We start from the raw sequence: 17,054 nt of genomic DNA, 5'->3' as shown, positions 1-17,054 counted from the left end.
CAGGGGGCAGGAGTGCTTGGAGGGATGGACACTGGAAAGAGGTAACTGTGGGGAGGAGGTGGGAAGGGAGCTGTTGAATTGTGGTAAACTGTGGTCAATGTCATGAGACAAAGTGTATATGAACTGCTGTATGGAAAGTGAATTTGCTCTGTAAACCTTCACCCAAATCACAATAAAATTAAAAAAATAAAATAAAAAAAAAAAGAAGTGCTGCTCTTATATTGAGGCTTGCATTTTCTGGGTTTAAATCCCTGTAGAACTATCCCTGTAGATTACATAGCATTTTAAAGCACCGAAGAATGCTATTTTACTTTGCCTCAAATATGCTGGACTTCTTTAAAAGTGAAAAAAGTAGTCAAGTGAAATTACATTATCTGCAGTAAGTCCTTCTGTGATTTCCAAATGGAAAGCAGGAGCTTAGGATCATAAAATGGCATCAAAGCAGTGTTTTAATGCAGTCTTAGATAACGTTCCTAAGCTGTTTTTCTAAGTTTGCTTGAAAGAACTGTTAGGAACTTCCTGTTGAGGCTCTGAGTTCTGATTACATATCACATGTGATAAGCAGATAAAATTGTAAATGCACTAAAAGTAGCAGTGTCTGGAAGGGGAATAAAGGCCAAACAACCTTGTTTTGCTAAATCAGCCAGGTTTTATTTTATTGGTGACCTTTATCCATGGAAAGAGTGCTGGACTATGTTTATTTATTTATTTATCTATTTATTTATTCATTTTTCTCTCTTAGAGTTTTTGAGGTACAATTCAGATACTGTACAAGTCACCCGTGTAAAGTATACAATTCAGTGATTTTTTTACTATAGTCACAGAGTGCAACCATCACCACATCAGAACTGTATTCATGCCAAAAAGAAACACCATGACCCTTAGCAGTCACTCCTTGTTCTCCTCACTCTCATCCCTGGCAACTAATCTACTTTGGCTCTCTCTAGATTTGCCTGCTCTGGGGCTCTGGTGGCAGAGTGCCTAAGGCATTTGACTGCTAACCAGAAGGCTGGCAGTCCAAACCCACCAGCCATTTCTCAGAAGGAAGATACTTCTGTAGTGATACCGCCTCGGAAACCCAAGGAGGGGTCACTATAAGTGGAATTGACTCAATGGCAGTGAGTTTGGTTTGGGCATTTTATATAAATGAAATCATACAGTATGTGGTCTTTTGTGACTGGCTTAATGTTTTTGAAGTTCATGTTGTAGCATATTTCAGTACTTTGTCACTTCTTTTGGCTGAATAATATTCCACTGTCTGAATAAACCACATTTGTTCATTTACTCATCCATTGGTGGACATTTGGGTTGTGTACCTTTTTGGTTATTATGAATAATACTGCTATGAACATTTGTGTACAAGTTTTTATGTGGATATGTTTTGAATTCTCTCGGGTATATAGTACTCTGTGTTCAACTTTTTAAGGAATGGCTAAGCTGTTTTCAGAAGCTACACCATTTCACATTCTCATCAGCAGTGGATGGGAATTTTTCTCCACATCCTCACCAAGCCTTGTTCTTATTTGTCATTGTGATTATAGCTATCCTAGTTTGGAGTTGGTGTGAAGTGGTATCTCATTGTGGCTTTTGCTTTTCCCTAATGACTAATGATGATGTGCATCTTTTCATGAACTATTTTAAAAGAACAGCACACAGAAAGCTCAATTAAATGGATGTTCTAAAATGTATTATTATTATTTTTTGAGCAGGATTATAATAATTTTTATTATTATTATTGTGCTTTAGGTACATGTTTACAGAGCACAGTTTGTTTTATATTCAACATCAGGTGTACATTTAGTTTCACTCCCCATTTACCATCCCCAGCCCTAACCCAGTCTCCTCCCCCAGGAACACCCCCTCCTCCCGTGCCCCTCATAGTTGTGCACTCTTGTGTGTCCTGCATTTCCTCCATGCAAATATTGCCCCTCTGCCGCCCCATGGTCGACTGCTCCAAGGAATGAATTTCCATAGAGTATGTGGGTGCGTCAGCCTGGGTTAAGTAGTCTGTGTGTACATCTTGTTAACTATTGGGATGAGAACCAGCCCCTGGGAATGAGTTTTATTCCAGGTCTAGAATGTATCCTAGGAGCTCTGGTACCATAGTGGTAAGGCACTTGATTGCTAATCAGAAGGCTGGTGGTTCAAACCTATTAGTCACTGCTTGGAAGGAAGGTTAGGCAATCTACTTCCATAGTGATACTGCCTCAGAAACCCAAGGAGGGGTTGCTATGAGTCGGGTCTGACTTGACGACACATAACAACAACAAAGAGTGTATCCCAGGGCCATAGTATTGGGGGTCTCATCAGACTCCATCTGACCAGTAATTCTGGTCATTATTGAGGTTTTGGATTTTGTTCCACGTTTTCCTTCCTTTCTATCCAGGATCTCCAGATTTGATCCTTTCCTGAGTGGCTGGCATTGGTAGCTGGGGACCATCTAGTTCTTCTGGTCTCAAAGGCCATTGTGTCCTAGGGCTGATTACTTCTAAATGCCCTTGATTTTTTATTTTGCACTCTTCTTTGCTTCCGATGATAGGAGACATTATTAGCTGCATCTTAGATGGCTGCTTGCAAGCTTTTAAGACCCCAGTCACTACTTACCAATGTAGGATGAGGAACAAGACTTTTATGTATTTTGTTGTGCCAATTGAGTCTGGTATCCCCCAGTACTATGGTCCTGAGTTATTATTTTAATCTCATCAAAATGGTCACTTTTATAGACTTTGACTTTATTTGATATACAGTTTGCTAGGAGTTGATGATGTTTAAGAATGACAAGCCTACAGTTTTAGTCTAAAATTATTTGAATTAAGTAATAACAAGATGGATTTAAAATGTATAGCAGCATTCCATGTATCATGAAGTGGTTGTATGAAGTACAAGTAAGTCTGTCTAGACTTCTACCCCAGATTCCAGAAGGGAAGCAACATAGACTTAATAATTATAAGGTGGAATTGAGAGCTTCAGTTACGAGAGTTTTAAGTACCAGGGTAGACAACACCAGCTGACTTTGGTAACACTGTCATTTATAGACGTGGCCCCCAAGTTGGTATGAATATATAAAATGTAAATATTTATCCAGTTAAAAAAAGGTTAAACTTCCATGTGTTATTAAAGATCTGTAAAAGCTGGACCATGAAATAGATCACTTATTTGGGTCCTTTCAATCATAAATCCTATACAGGCAGCCCCTGGATTATGGATGTCTTATTATTTATGTACAACTTGTAGACATGAACCAAGCTTATAATATAAAAATTCAAGGTTCATACAATGGTTGTAATAACAAACGGGCACTACTTTGTGACACACATCAAGACATTATTATTGCGTTAAAGATATTTTAGTGTAACTGCAAGCATTTCTTTAATTTTTTTTTTATGCATAGAAAGGTACACTATATACCATATAGTAAGACAAACATTTGACTAACTGATGTTAGATACAATCTGTACCTAACTGTTCCAACTTAATGCACAAATTGGACTTTAAAGGAATGGAACTCATTTGTAATCCAGGGACAGTCTGTAATTATATCATTAATATCAGGTTTTTTTCCCTTAAAATCCATAATAAGAGCATAATGTTATATAAACAATTCAGCTGTTCATGTGTCATGAGAAGGATAATCAGCAAAGAAACTTATCTTTATTTCAAAGCTGGTGACTTTTGTATAAGTCTATATTCATTCCTGGTGGTGTCCTAGTTTATTTATTCATACTTATTAAAAATACTAACAAGTTTTTGACAGCAGGTGAGATAATTCAGGAGTCATTAAAGGTTCAGCACAAAGATTTTCTTGTCACTGTTTGAAGTCCCTGGACCAGAGAAAACAGATGGATTTGGTTACATTACTCTTACTGTGCCAAATAAAGAGTTGAGGAAAACATTCAAGATCTTTAGCTACGTGTCTGCTTCGAAGACTAGATGAGAGGAATGGTGTTTGATGTTATCAGTGCTAGCCTTTCAGCGGTTCAATAGTTAATGATAGAAGCTTGAAAACTTTTTATATACAGAGTATATTAAAAAAAAGTTTATTTGAATCCTCATTGAATGATAGTTGTTTATTCATTCATTCAGGAAATATTCACTGAATAAGAATTATGGTACCACCACCCACCATCTGTCAGTTTGTCATTCTCTGGTGGCTTGTATGTGGCTGTGATGCTATAAGCTATGCCACTGGCATTTCAAATATCAGCAGGGTCACCCAGTGTGGACAGGTTTCAGTGGAGCTTCCAAATAAGATAAACTAGGGAGAAAGGTCTGGCAATCTACTTCTGAAAAATAGCCAGTGAAGACCCTGTGGATCTCAGCAGAATATTGTCTTATATAGTGCTGCAAGATGAGCCCTCTAGGTTGGAAAGCACTCAGAATACACAGTGGCTGGAGAAATGGACTTGAGATCAAAGGTGGTAAAGATGGCATAAGACTGGGCTGTGTTTTCTTTTGTTTACATGGGGTCACCATGAGTCAGAGCCGACTCAGTGGCGACAAACAACAACAGTTATGGGAAAACACTGCTGGGCAGAGGAGAGGGTCTGGATGCCTTAGGGAAGTCATTAAAGATGAGGTAGCATTTCAGGTGGAATTGTAAACACGAGTACAATTGGAATACTCACAGGGAAGATAAAAGGTAAGAGTGACAAATATATACATGCTTGCTTGTGAATAAAGGCATTCATACATCCAAGAAATATTTACATTTAAACTGGCTCAGACAGTAACGTGGGCCTTTATAGAACTAGCAGATTAGTGGAGTATATGAAGAAGTCAACAGGACATCGTAATACAGTACAGATGAAATAGAATGGTATAGGCAGAGGTGATGTCTAAGCTGGGCAGTGAAAGATGCAGAAGGGTATACCTCTAGGTAAGTCAAGCCACCAGCACTCATTCTTGTTTATCACTGTGATTGTAGCCACCCTAGTTGGTGTGAAGTGGTATCTCATTGTGGTTTTTATTTGCATTTCCCGGATGACTAATGATGATGTGCATCTTTTCATGAACTCAGTTTTAAAAGAACAATACACATAAAGAAAATGGAAGAAATGATGAAGTAAAAGAGCTGAACAGAAGACTCCAAAGGTAGACTTGAGAAGATAAAATAAATTACTGTAATGAAATATGCAGAGATCTGTAGTTAGAAAATCAAAGCTGAAGAAAACACTTGGCATTTCTTAAGCTGAAAGAACTGAAGGAAAAATTCAAGCCCTAAGTTGCAATTCTGAAGGATTCTGTGAGCAAAAAAAATGAACGACACAGAAAGCATAACAACAATAATAGCAGCATCATGAATAGGTAGATGCTGTTTGTTGCAGAACTATGTCATGGACACTTCCTGATACGGTGGCTGTGATGATGGGCTCAAGTATAGCAGGGATTGTGGGGCTGGCGCGGGATCGGGCAGTGTTTTGTTCTGCTGTGCATGGGGTCACTATGAGTCGGAAACGACTCGACGGCACTTAACAACAACAACATAACAACCAGTTAGTAATAGCCTTTGGTTTTTACTCGAGTAATTGCGCACACAAACACATGGCTTCAATTCCTTCCAGATTCTCCAAATCATTTATCATTTATCAAGTATACTTTTTTCTGTCTTTCAAAACTTGCTGAAATATCTCATCCATGAATGTCCCCTCTGCTATTTTTAAAAATCCTGTTAATCTATTATTTTAAATATATTTACAATCATTTTGATGATTCTTGGGATTGAGAGGAGAAAGAGGGGCATGGTCTGTCCAGCTTTTAATTGCAGTTGTGTTAACAGAATTGAAAATAAGACTCCCCTTTCGATATGTTTGTGACTGCAGAAAAGATTCTCTGCCCCCCAGACCTCATATGCTTCTACTCTCTCCTTTGTTAACCACAGTTCAGTGACATTGGCCACCTTTCTGTTCTTTAAACAAGTCAAGGTCTTTCCCTCCTCAGGGCCCTTGTCCTTGACCTTCCTTCTGCCTCAAATGTTCTTTTGACAGAGAATACTAGTTGCTCCTTGATAACCGTTCTCATCTCCTGCAGTAACAGAATTTTAGTTCAGCAGATGACTGCTGAGAAGTGCAATTGTATTTTAAGCTTCCCTTCCAGCTAGATGTAGCTATGTAACTAAGTTCTGGCCAAAAGGATGTGAGCAGAAAAGATAGGAAATCCCTGAGTTGTGCCCTAATAAGAGAAGTTGTGCACCTCTTTTCCCTGGCTCCATCTTGCTGTTTGGAACATGGATGCGGTGGGCATCATTCAGACCTTCCAGATGGACTAGAGGAGCAAGAGAAGAGGAGCCTGGGCCCCTGGGTGGTCTACCCTCAGGCTGTTCCATAGGTGAGAAATAAATTTGACTTGTTTAAGCCATTGTTATGGGGCTGTTCCATGCACCCAACCCATATCCTAATTAATACAGTTCTTCCCTAAATCCTCACGTTGCCAGCTCCTCTTCCTCATCCAGAGCTCAAATTAGGTGTCACCTCAGAGAAATGTTTTCCTGTCACCTTGGAAAAAATAAGTTTAGAAATAAGCTAAGGAACAAGTCAATTAAATATTGTGCAGTCATTAAAATGATGTGGTAGAAGAATGTTTAATGACATGGAAAGACCTCCACAATATGCAAATGGAGAGTAGGTTATATAACAACATGCCGACATGTACAGCAGGATCTCATTTTTGTATATATAAACACATATGCGTAAAAAGGGTGTTATGTTTTATTCAATGCTTGTGACAAATGCCTAACTTTAGATATAAATGCATATTCAGATTTTATCAATGGAATCAGTTTTTCCTGATTAACAAATGTTTAATGAATATTTCAAATGTAAAGGCTTTTGGTTTGAGAGAACAGCATGTTGTCATCCTTCTTGGAGTCTGATAGGTCTTGGTCCAGCCCCTTCTGTTAGCCATTTAATGAGTTTTACCCTTATCCTAAGAGCAGTGAGAGCCATTGAAGTGTGCTAAACTGGGTTGTGTGGTAAGACTGACCCCTCTTCCTGTACTGTGGAAATCATTTGGAAAGGCAGGCCCAGAATCAAAGAAACAGATTAGGAAGCTGTTGAGGAAACCAAGGCAAGAATTTACGGATACCTAAGGTAGGAGCTCTGGTAGCATAGTGCCTAAGGCACTTGACTGCTCACCAGAAGGCTGGCGGTTCAAACCCACCAGCCACTCCTCGGAAGGAAGGTTGGGCAATCCTACTTCCATGGTGATACTGCCTCGGAAACCCATGGAGGGGTCGCTATGAGTCGGGGCCGACTCGACGGCAAACAACAACAACAACAACAAGGTAGGAAAGTAGCTGTGGGGTTACAGAGAAGGGGGCTCTTTCAAGAACAATAGGATAGAGACTGAGCAGGATTGCTGAGAGAAGAAGAGAGAAAAGTCCAAGACTGTAAACTCTGTGAGGGCAAGGACAGTTTTGACCTTGCATACCACCCACCCCAGGGGCCTGCCTAGTCCAGTTTCTGGTATATGTTGACACTCAGTAAGGATTTGTGATTTAATGAAGAGGAAAAGGTCAAAGATGAAGCTCAGAAGTCTGACTAAGGCACCTGGGTGAATGGAATCTCCGTCACTGAGCAGGAACTAGAGGGACAGTGTGAGTGGAGGGAGACCGGTGAGCTCAGTTTGATGTGTGAGGGTATAGATGCCTGCTGCTCACTCTCCAGTGACAGCAATTAGTGGACAATTGGACGTCCAGCTGAAGAAGATCCTGCCTAGAGACAGGTTGGAGAGTCATCAGCATACAGAGGTTACTTTTAGTCAGAGAGTGACTACTTGAGAAGAGTATAGGACAGAACCTCTGACCAGCTCTCAAATGACAGGACAGGGGCCCACGAAGGACCATGAAGAGGAGCAAACAGAAGTGGGAGGGAGAAGCTGATGGATGGATGTCACAAAAAAAGTGACAATCAGCAATAAGAAATGCTTCCAAAAAGCATTAAGATCGTTCTGAGAAACAGGCTGTGAGTTTAGAATGCTGGGGCTGTTAGTGACGATCAGGTGGGGAGTTTTAGACAACACAGGGAGATTGAAGGCCGGGCATCAGTTTATTGGGTCAAGGAGACTGAGTGAGTGATCCAGTACCGTTTCTGCCTTCATTTTTTTTTCCCTCCTTTAATTTTAATAAGCCTCTGAACTTGTACCTGCTGTTAAATTGTCACCTTCTTATCAAAGTTCCAAAGAATGATTTGGCAGCAGGGAAGTTTTTCCACTTGGTCACATTGGTAATTAGTACGCTGTTCGTAAGCTGACAGAGGCTTGTTTGTGCTGGCTCAGAAGGTAGTGCTTACAAACCAAACTTCCAAACACTTGGCTTTTCTTTATGATTACTTCCACATCATTTTCTTAGAAGAAATATTAAAAAAAAAAAAATTCAGAAAGGGATAATAGGTTTTGTAACATTACAAATTATGCTGGCATCATACTCTTGATTATTGATTGCTTTGTGGATTGTGCATTTCCCCAAACTGCCTTGGCCAACAGACAAGGAGCTCTGGTGGCATAGTACTTAAGGCATTTAACTGGTAACCAGAAGGTTGGTGATTCAAACCCACCAGCCACTCCATGGAAGGAAGACTGGGTGATCTACTTCTGTAAAGATTTACCGCCTCAGAAACCCAACAAGGGTCACTGCAAGTCGGAATAGACTCAATAGCAGTGAGTTTGGTCTTTTTTTAAAGGGTGTTCTTCAGCACATGGTTATTTCTTGAATACAACTCCCCCCCACCTTTCTTGGTGACCATTATTTCTCTTGTTATCACAGATCCATAATATTGTGATGTTTCCTTTACAATTAGCCAGTTCTGTTTCTTGCTTCTACTTTAACAAAATGAAACTTCTCATTGTAATCTTTCCCACCTTGTATTTCATGTATTTCTCTTTGTAAGTAACTCTTGGCAGCAATAAGTGATTTGGTAAATTACATAGGAATATTAAGAGCATGATTGCTGTATGATAGAGTGTAATATATTCAAGCAAAAGCTTTCTAATTGTATTTCATATACAGGCACTCTCTCGGGTTATGAATGTCCAACTTACAGACAGTTCCTATTTACCCCTATAATTTCATGTAAATTTGCCCTCTCTTTGAAACCACTGACCCAACTCCTAATCACAACAAATTCTTTGTCACAATCACCTTTACTTGCTGCATGTGCAGCAAGTAAATAGCTGAAAAGATTTTGAGCCTTTTCTTACACTCAACTGCCATTGAGTCAATTCTGACTCACAGAGTCTATAGGACTGAGTAGAATTGTCCTCTGCGCCCTCCCCAGGGTTTCCAAGGTTATGAATCTTTACAGAAGCAGACTGCCTCATCTTTCTCCCATGGAGTGGCCAGAGGGTTCTAACTGTTGATTTTTTGATTAACAGATGAATGCCTAACCACTGTGCCACTAGAGCTCCGACCTTATTAGAAAGTGTGACCCAAGTCACCCTCTTCACGCCTTACTGAAGTCATGCCCTTACTTCAGTCTCACCTTTTATCTTACAAGAGATAAAAAGAGAGAAGCTAGCAGAGAAGGGGCGAATTTCAGTATCACCAAGAAAAGAGACGTGAGAGAAGAGTGCGTCCTTTGGACCTAGTATCCCTGCCCTGTGCACCTCCTAGATGCAGGAGTCAGAGAAAGAGAGAGAGAGAGAGAGAGAGAGAGAGAGATTTGTAATACCAGAGATTAGAGATGGTGAGAAGCAGCAGGAGAGAAATGGTGGCAATAGGACAAAGAGACTGACAGGAGGCCAGCAGGAGACCAGCAAGAGATGGCATGTGGACTTCCCAGTCCATGGAGTGGGAAAGTGGAGCACCATTGGGCAGGAGGCTTGCTGGCTTTAAGTAGGGTGCCAATGGGCACTTGATGGAGCTAGGTTTATGTATCCACAGAGCAAGTGCTGAACGCCTTCCAACCTGGTGGAGTGGGGTGCCTCTGGGCACTTAGCAGCAGAGTTAAAGAGGTTTGCTATTATCTGAGCAAGGCAGAGGCTCAAGGGCTGTGGGACCAACAAGCCAAGATCCAGAGAGAGGCTGAGGACAAAGAGAGGTGTGTCTGCGGGCATGGCTGAGAAGAGGCTGTCCTGACAGAACTGTACCCTGAGTCATTCTTGATCTTGAATTGTAGCCTGTTACTTCCTTAATAAACCCCATAAACGTGAGTATCGTCTGCAAGTTTTGTGCAGCTATTAAAACAAATGATCAAACCCAGCAGAGATGGAGAGAGTGACATGGAAGGGAAGGTTGGTGTCAGAATTAGAAAAAGGGTGAGACTGGATGTGTGTCTGACCTCTGCCGCAGAGGAAGCAGCCTTGGGCTGTTGGTGTTGATAATTACTCTCCTTCCTCTTGGTGAAGTTAGAGGAGGTCAGACTATGCCTCTGCACCATTTTTACACCTGGAGATAAAACTGGGCAGCATCCTCCAGGGGAGTGGAGATCTTTGCCATGGCAGCCCCGACAGGAGCGGATAAAGTGATGGATGACAGGTCCTCATGTTCATTTGAAGATGAACATGAGTGGGTGAAGCACCCCACCCCACTATGTGGGTCTTTAGATGATGGACGTCCTTTGATTCTAAAGACCACCAACCGAAGCAAGAGGGAATTTGGCCAGTTCTCCAATAAAACAAGGTGAAATTAGGCAAGTGAGCTGGGAAGACTAGCACCATTTCAGGATAACCCCAGGTGCTAAGGCCTAGCCCTGCGAAAGCCCATCATCATCATCATCATCATCACATAACTTGTAATTAACTCAGGACTCTGAGAAGAGATACTGCTTAGGTATCAAGTGTAATAGTGAAAGTTCTTAACTTAGAAGCCAGAGACTATCATTTAGGCCTGATTCTACCACTAAATTTGTGATCTTGGGCAAATTATTCACCTCCTTGAGTCTTAGTTTCCTTCTTTAGAACAAGAGAGCTGATCGATCTCTGGGGCCATGCCTCTATCATCTCATAAGTCTGGTAGTTCACATGCTACTTTCTCAGAGTGTTTCTTGCTTTTCTGGGGTTTGAATGCCATGGTATCGTTTGAGCTAATTACCACAGTGGATTTGTTCTATAATCTTAAATATGTGAGATGAGAAAATGTTTTGAGCAAATTTGCTTATTATTACTTATTTAATTAGCGTTGTAAGGATCTCCAATAACACAGTGCCTAAGGCATCTGACTGCTAACCAGTAGGTTGGTGGTTCAAACCCAAAAGCCACTCCGTGGAAGCAAAAGCGGGCAACTTACTTCTGTAAAGATTTACTGCCTCGGAAACCCAATGGGGGTCGTTATGAGTCAGAATCAACTTGATGGCAGTGGGTTTGGTTTTTTGGAATTTGTTTTGTACCTAAACAGCTGACCTTGGAGGGAGTGCAATGGAAAATTCAGTCCCTTATAGTGATATTCAATATGAAACAGTTGTATTAATTGTAAAGTGAGGCCAGGAGCCAGTTTAACAGAATGGGCTATCAGTAAGTGAATGAAAAGAGCAAGTGAGCACAGCACATTTGTTCTTCAGCATTCCTAGGGCATAGATAGTGCACAGGAGCAGAACAAACCCATGAATGCAGATCGTTTATTTTGATAAATGTGTTGATACAAATAATTGGTACCACCTACAATACCATAAAAAAAAAAAAAAAACACCACTGCCATCGAGTTGATTCTGATTCATAGCGACCCCCATTGGGTTTCAAAGGCGGTAAATCTTTATAGAAGGTATGACCAATACATTACATCAATTGCCAATAATGACTTATAATTCAGAACTGTGGTTTCCAGGTTCAATTTAGTGGTGCAATGCATTAATAGGCTTTGGCAGGCCTATGCAGCCTCTTTGCTGATTCTGGTTGACTCACATTACACTACCGTATCTGCTCCTGCCCTGCACATAGAACAGCGAAAATGATGATCCAAGGTGCATTGATAATAAGGATATATTTGGGGAGAATTGGAAGTTGAAACATGCAGAACTTCTTTGTAAGGACTACTCATTTCCTGCTCTTGATAGAGACCCTTTGCAACTTGATAGAGGCCCTTCCATGTTCTCAGGATCCCCCTCTAGATTTTAGATATCCAGGCTCCAGCTAGAACATGGGATAATTCCCTACAAGGCAGGACAAGACAGAGGCCTGGCCCCTAATGAGAGTACTAGAAGACAGCTATGTTTTATCAAATTCCATTGTTATGATTATTGTCTCTGACAGCCTCTTTTACTACAAGGAACATAGGTACAAAGACAGGCTAGAATTAAAAAACTATTGTTAATTTCTTCCCAACTCAACAGCCAGAAATCGAAAGACAATGGGTGTTTCCTTCTGTTTGTTCCTAAAACGGTCCATGGGGACATTTTTTCATCATTTCCTGACTTAGTGAGAGAGGATGTTGTTAACCAACTGCCATCTCACTGCTCAGATTGCAGTGTCAAGATCAACAGAGCAGCTGGTTATCTTCACTGATAAAAGAATGAAAGAATTAGCTTGTAATAGCTTTGTCTGGGTTACAACCTCTTAAATTATTCTTGCTACACTTACGTTCCCCAAATGCTACTTCAAAAGCTCTGCTTCTTTCCTAGTCTGTGAATTACCTTGGTGACTAGTCTTGATGAGCAGCTCCTGAAGGTTTCCACTGTGGCTCCTGAGAGTCCTGTGGTAGACTCTTAGTTCCTGTGTGTGATGGCCTTGAATTTGGTGGAACTCTGGGGACTGCTATATATGTGCCTATTGTAGTAGGAGCTCTGGTGGCATAGTGCTCAAGGCATTAGACTGCTAACCAGAAGGCTGGCAGTTCAAACCCACAAGCTACTCCTTGGAAGGAAAGTTGGGCAATCTACTTCCATAGTGATACCACCTCGGAAACCCAAGGAGGGGTTGCTATGAGTTGGATCTGACTTGATAGCAGTGTGTTTTTTGAGTGGGTAAAACACTGGCTGCTAACCAGGAGGTCAGAGGTCCAAGCCCACCAGCTGCTCCACAGGAGGAAGATGAGGCAATCTACTTCCATAAAGATTTACAGCTTTGGAAACCCAATGGAGGTCTTTATGAGTTGCAATCCACTTGATGCCAGTGAGTTAGTATCCTGGTAATAGGGAGTGTAGTGGAATGAGAGATGGAGAGGTCTGGGCAATGGTGTACTATGGAAATTCTACATCATGTCTACTGTCACCACCATTATACATCATGTCTACCATCTCCACCTTAAATGTAGGAAAGGTAATTTTTTTCTAACCAACACCAGGACTCTAGAGATTGTGGTCTCTTGGCTTTTCTGAAGTTCTGAATCTCACTTCTACTCCATCTTCTTAAAAATAGTTACCTGGTAAACTTCCTATTAGCTCTACTCCCTACTACTCACTGCCGTCAAGTTAGATCCGACTCATAGCGAACCCTCCTTGGGTTTCTGAGGTGGTATCACTATGGAAGTAGGTGGCCCAATCTTCTTTCTGAGGAGTGGCTGGTGTGTTTGAACTGCCGGTCTTCTCGTTTAGCAGCCAAATGCCTTAGGCATAACAACACCAGAGCTCCCTATATTACCTCTAGAAAAAGAAATTTGGTACTATATTCTTTTCTCCTCTCATTACCAAACCAAACCCATTGTCACTGAGTTGATTCCAACTCAATGCAATCCACATTGGATTTCCAAGGCTGTAAATCTTTATGGAAGCAGTTCGTCCCATCTTTCTATTTGAACTGCTGACCTTGTGTTTAGCAGCCAAACTTACCAACTATGCCATCAGAGTTCCTTTATGCCCCACCAGGACTCCTTAGATAGATAGGTAGATAAATAGATCAAAAGATACCACACCTGAGAACAAAGCTTGACTAAGAAAGTTGTTTTGTTAGAGATGAACTGTACTGTAGTGACTTTCTAGCTGTACTGTAGTGAATGTTGCTTTCTGAAGGATGCAACTGTACTGTGGTGAATTTCTAGCATAGCTGCTTTGTCTCCACATGAGAAGCACTCTTTACTGCCTTGTTGAGGACACACTGCTCATTACTCACAGTTTGAATGTTGTGGGTGCAGGAAATGCAGCTGACTTTTAATAGTACTGTAATCTGAGGCAGAAAAACATTGGGGTCTAGCACCTGGCCAGGTAGCTGGATTATCCCCATAATGAAAGCTCATGCTGTTGGGACTTCTCTGCTGTGGGATCAATGTGTAAGAGCTTCTAGAAGATGGTTATAAATGACCCACAGAGGACAGGGGAGGAAGTAAGGGTCCTGGGAAGAGGACCATCACCTCATATTTTGGTGGAACACCCAACATCTGGTGCATCTGAACAGTGGGCATCTGGCAATAACCCAAAGCAAAGAAGAAAAAAAATACATAACACTACCAAAATCCTGTGCTGGGGGCTTGGAGGCTGCTTTTTGGTTGAGTATGCCTATATATTAAGGCAGGGTCCTGAGGTAGGCAGGCACGGGGCTTGGAGGCTGCTTTTCACCTGAGTATGGCCTTATATTAAGGCTGGGCCTGAGGTAGGCAGGTACAGAGGGGTTAGGAACAACTAAGGGAGACAAACTTGTCTGTCAGTTTGTCATCCTGTGATAGCTTATGTGTTGCTGTGAGGCTGGAGGCTATGCCAACATGATGCAAAATGCCAGCAGGGTTACCCATGATGGAGAGGTTTCAGTGAAGACCAATTAATAATACTATTATCCAAATTTATGCACCAACCACCAAAGCCAAAGATGAGGATACTGAAGATTTCTACCAACTTCTTCAGTCTGAAATTGATAGAACACACAATCAAGATGTGTTGATTATCATTGGTGACTGGAATGCAAAAGTTGGAAACAAAGAAGAGTTGCTCGTAGTTGGAAAATATGGCCTTGGTGATAGAAATAACGCTGGAGGTTTTATGATAGAACTTTACAAGACCAACGACTTATTCTTTGCAAATACCTTTTTTCAACAACATAAGCAATGGCTATACACATGGACTTCACCAGATAGAATACACAGGAATAATCAGATTGACTACATCTGTGGCACAAAGTGATGGAGAAATTCAGTATCTTCAGCCAAAACAAGGCCAGGAGCTGAATGTGGAACAGACCATCAACTGCCCATATGCACATTCAAGTTGAAGTTGAAGACAATTAAAGGAGTCCACGAGAGCCAAAATGTGACCTTGATAGTCTCCTTCCTGAATTTAGGGACCATTTAAAGAATAGATTTGATGCATCGAACACCAATGACCAAAAACCAGAGGAATTGTGGGATGACTTCAAGAACATCATCCATGAAGAAAGCAAGACATCATTAAAAAGACAAGAAAGGAAGAAAAGACTAAAATGGATGTCAGAAGAGACTCTGAAACTTGCCTTTGAGCAGAGAGTAGCTAAAGCAAAGGGAAGAAATGACAAGATAAAAGAGCTGAACAGAAGATTCCAAAGAGCAGCTTGAAAAGATAAAGTCAATGATGTGCAAGGACTTGGAGTTAGAAAATCAAAAGGGAAGAATACGCTCAGCATTTCTCACACTGAAAGAACCGAGGAAAAAATTTAAGCCTCGAGTTGCAATATTGACAGATTTTATGGGCAGAATATTGAATGATGCAGGAAACATCTAAAGAAGATGGAAGGAATACACAGAGTCACTGTACCAAAAAGAATTGGTCTATGTTCATCCATTTCAGGAGGTGGCATATGATCAAGAACCAATGGTACTGGAGGAGGAAGTAGAAGCTACAATGAAGGAATTGGCAAAGAACAGAGCTCCAGGAATTGACGGAATACCCATTGAGATGTTTAAACACACAGATGCCACACTGGAGGCACTCACTTGGTTATGCCAAGAGATTTGGAAGACAGTTACCTGGCCAACTGACTGGAAGAGATCCATATTTGTACCCATTCCAAAGAAAGGTGATCCCACAGGAATGTGGAAATTATCTAGCAATATCATTAATATCACATACAAGTAAAATCTTACTGAAGATAATTCAAAAATGGTTGCAGCAATAAATTGACAGAGAACTTCCAGAAATGCAAGCTGGATTCAGAAGAGGACATGGAATGAGGAATATCATTGCTAATGTCAGATGGATCTTAGCTGAAAGCAAAGAATACCAGAAAGATATTTACTTATGTTTTATTGACCATGCAAACGCATTTGATTGTGTAGATCTTAACAAATTATGGATAACATTGAGAAGAATGGGAATTCCAGAACACTTGATTGTACTCATGAGGAACCTATACAGAGATCAAGAGGCTGTCGTTCAAACAGAACAAGGGGATACTGCATGGTTCAAAATCAAGAAGGGAGTGTGTCAAGGTTGTATCCTTTTACCATACTTATTCAATTTGTATGCTGAGCAAATAATCTGAGAAGCTGGATTATATGAAGAAGAACATGGCATCAGGATTGGAGGAAGATTCATTAACAACGTGCAATATGCAGATGACACAACTTTGTTTGCTGAAAGTGAGGATGACTTGAAGCATTTACTGATAAAAATTAAAGACTACAGTCTGCAGTATAGATTACACCTCAATATAAAGAAAACAAAAATCCTCACAACTGGTCCAATAAACAGCTTCATGGTAGATGGAAAAAAGATTGAAGTTGTCAAGGATTTCATATTACTTGACTCTACAATCAACACCAATGGAAGCAGCAGTCAAGACATCAGAAAATATATTGCATTGGACAAATCTGCTGCAAAGGACCTCTTTGAAGTGGTGAAGAGCAAAGATGTCTCCTTGAAGACTAAGGTGCGCCTAACCCAAGCCATGGTATGTTTCAATTTTCTCTTATGCATGTGAGAGCTGAACAATGAATAAGGAAGACTAAAGAAGAGTTGATGCTTTTGAGTTGTGGTGTTGGAGGAGAATGCTGAGTACCATGGTCTGCTAAAAGGACTAACAAATCTGTCCTGGTGGATGTGCAGCCAGAATGCTCATTGGAGGAGAGAATGGCCAGACTTCGTCTCACCTACTTTGGTCATGTTGTCAGAAGGAACCATTCGCTGGAGAAGGATATCATGCTGGGTAAAGTGGAGGGTCAACGAAGAAGGGGAAGGCCCTCAATGAGATGGACAGACACAGTGGCTGCAATGATGGGCTCAGGTATCGCA

Source organism: Orycteropus afer, unplaced genomic scaffold, assembly GCF_000298275.1.
Source record: "Orycteropus afer afer isolate SDZICR_OR568_19922 unplaced genomic scaffold, OryAfe1.0 scaffold00082, whole genome shotgun sequence".
Lineage (NCBI taxonomy): Eukaryota > Metazoa > Chordata > Mammalia > Tubulidentata > Orycteropodidae > Orycteropus > Orycteropus afer.
Note: the sequence above shows the minus strand (reverse complement) of the source record.